The 3,093-nt window shown below is 36.6% G+C and overlaps 1 pseudogene; it reads right to left on the bottom strand.

Annotated features, from left to right (window-relative positions):
• Positions 1–214: 214 nt before the first annotated feature.
• Positions 215–721, bottom strand: LOC145716056 (transcription factor BTF3 pseudogene; annotated as a pseudogene).
• Between the last annotated feature and the right edge of the window lie 2,372 nt (positions 722–3,093).

The raw sequence follows: 3,093 nt of genomic DNA on the forward strand, positions 1-3,093 counted from the left end.
CCTAGGCTTCTTCAGCTTAATTAGCTGCAAAGAATGAATTGTGTATAAGCAAAAACTGAAAAGAGCTGCAGTGTCCAAGGCGCTCGGGCTTAAAAATATTAGAGATCTAGATTTTATCAGATCCATGAACAAAATTTTAAAAAGCAGTCATAATTTAAAATAGCAGCTCCCAGTAACTTCTTCAAGTTTTACCTTCTTCAGAAGTTGACTCAATTCAGTTTGCTTCATTCTGGGAAGCTTCATCAAAATTCTCCACAAGATCTGGAACTTCATCATCCTCCTCCTCTCTGGTAGCAAGTGGTGCTTTTCCATCCACAGTTGGGCAGAGCTTCAGTCAGTCTTCTTAAACTAGTCAGACTGCCTGCACCGAGTTGGTTTATGATACTGGGTAGCATTCCTGTCAGCTGCTCTGTCTCAGCGTGGCCTGGAAAGGTGAAAGCGTTCACGGCCAGCGACGCCTGAACTTCGGGGTTGTTAAAGTGGATCACTGGTCCTTGGTTTGTGAACCTATTCACCTCTTCAATACCACAGATATTGTTTACCCCTAACTTCTTTAAGGAGAACTGAAGTTTTTTATCATCTGCTGTAGCCGTTCTATGAACCACCTTCTTCTTTCGGTGGGCAGTTCCTTTCCCGCCAATGCGCACTTGTGCTTGCAGTTTGGAGAGTTTCTCCTGGTTCATGATTGTTTCTTTCATCTTGTTGGAGCGGACATGGGACCGCGCGGGGGATAGGGTTGGCTCTCAGGGGGTCTCGGGCGGACCAGCTGAGATTAGGTGCACACACGCGGGGACGCAAGATGGCAGCTACTTCTGCTATTTTTAATAGTGGAATATGTTTATGTACAGGTCAAGTGTTAAGTTCTGTGTTCTCATATTCTTGTTAGACTCTTGGTACCTATTGAACAGTCTCTTAATATGTAATATTGTCTTTCAATTTTAACTCTCTCCTTGATTAGATTTTTCTAGAGGCATTCCTATTTACTTTTTAAATAAAAGAACTAACTTTAAAAATTTTTTATTTATTATTTTCCTGTTTCCAAACCATAGTTGACCCTTCAACAACATAGGGGGTTAGGATTACCAACCCCTCGCACAGTTGAAAATCCCCATGTAATGTTAGACTCCCCCAAAACTGAACTACTGATAGCCTACTATTACCCAGAAGCCTTACTGATAGCATGGTCAACTAATATATATTTTGTATGCTACATGTATTATACACAGTATTCTTACAATAAAGTAGTCTAGAGAAAAGAAAATGTTAATAAAATCATAAAGAAGAGAAAATAGGGACGCCTGGGTGGCTCTGTTGATTAAGTATCTGATTCTTGATTTCAGCTCAGGTCATGATCTCAGGATCCTGAGATCAAGCCCCATGTCAGGCTCCATGCTGGGTGTGGAGCCTGCTTAAGATTCTTTTTCTCCCCCTCCCTCTGCCCCGTCCCTCCTCATGCTCTCTCTCTTTCTCTGTCCCTTCTCAAAAAAAAAAAGAAAAAAAAAGAAAATACATTTATGAGACAATACTGTAGTTGTTTTCTTCTTTGGTCATAACTCTTTACTTTTTATATTTATATATTTTATTCCTTTTTTAATGTTTTGAGTCGAATGTGCAGTTAATTTTTAGTAATAATTTTATAGTAATAGTTTTAATAATAATAGCTTTCATAATTATGCAGATTTTTTAAGTACAGCTCTGATCTGAGGGAGCCCTTATTTCCTTACCTGTCTCTGTGATTCAACTTGACTTCATCCCGGTAGAGGGGGCAGGACTAGAGTGTACGTTTGAGATACAACTTGTTTGACTTTTATGTTTATGGTAGAATTATTTAAATATTGCTTTTTCTCTATTCTCCAGATTGGGATTCTATTTTTCTATTCTATTTATTTTAGATTCTATTTTATTTTCTTCATATTGCACTGTATCTCTGAGATAAGACACACAAAAAATCCTATCATTCCTTGACATGATATTGTACATAGAAAATCCTAAAGACTCTGCCAAAAACTATTAGAAGTAATAAATGAATTCAGTAAAGTTGCAGGATACAAAGTTAATATCCAGAAATTGGTAGTGTTTCTATACACTAATAACAAAGTAACAAAAAGAGAAATTAAGAAAACAATACCATTTACAATTGCACGGAAAAGATAAAAATACCTAGGAATAAATGTAGCCAAAGAGGTGAAAGACCTGTACTCTGTAAATTATTAACACACTGATGAAAGAAACTGAAGAGGATACAAAGAAATGGAAAGACATTCCATGCTCATGGAGTGGAAGAATTAATATTGTTAAAATGTCCATATTACCCAAAGCAATCTACAGATTCAATGCAATCCCTATCAAAATACCAATTGCATTTCTCACAAAGCTAGAACAAATAATACTAAAATTTGTGTGGAACCACAAAGGACCCCAAGTAGCTAAAGCAATCTTGAGAAAGAAAAACAAAGATGGAGTTTTCACAATCCCAGATTTCAAGATAAACTACAAAGCTGTGGTAATCAAAACAGTATGGTACTGGAACAACAATAGACACAGATCAATGGAACAGAATAGAGAGTCCAGAAATAAACCCATGATTATATGATCAATTAATCTATGACAAAGGAGGCAAGAATATACAATGGGGAAAAGAAGAGTCACTTCAATAAATGGTGCTGGTAAAGCTGGACAGCTACATGCAAAAGAACAAAACTGGATCACTTTCTAACACCACACACAAAAATAAACCAAAATGGGTTAAAGACCTAAATATGAGACCTGAAACCATAAAAACATCCCAAAAGGAAGCACAGGCAGTAACTTCTTTGACATTGGCAATAGAAACATTTTTATAGGTATGTCTCCTGAGGCAAGGGAAATAAAAGCAAAAATAACCTATTGGGACTACATAAAAATAAAAAGCTTCTGCACAGCGAAGAAAACCATCAACAAAACAAAAAGGCAACCTAGTGAATGGGAGAAGATATTCGCAAATGATGTATCTGGTAAGGGGTTAATATCCAAAATATACAAAAACATTTATACAACACTAAAAAAATCAAACAATCCAATTAAAAAATGGGCAGAGGACCTGAATGGACATTT

The sequence above is a fragment of the Leptonychotes weddellii genome, chromosome 11, assembly GCF_054177405.1.
Source record: "Leptonychotes weddellii isolate Sample4059 chromosome 11, ASM5417740v2, whole genome shotgun sequence".
Lineage (NCBI taxonomy): Eukaryota > Metazoa > Chordata > Mammalia > Carnivora > Phocidae > Leptonychotes > Leptonychotes weddellii.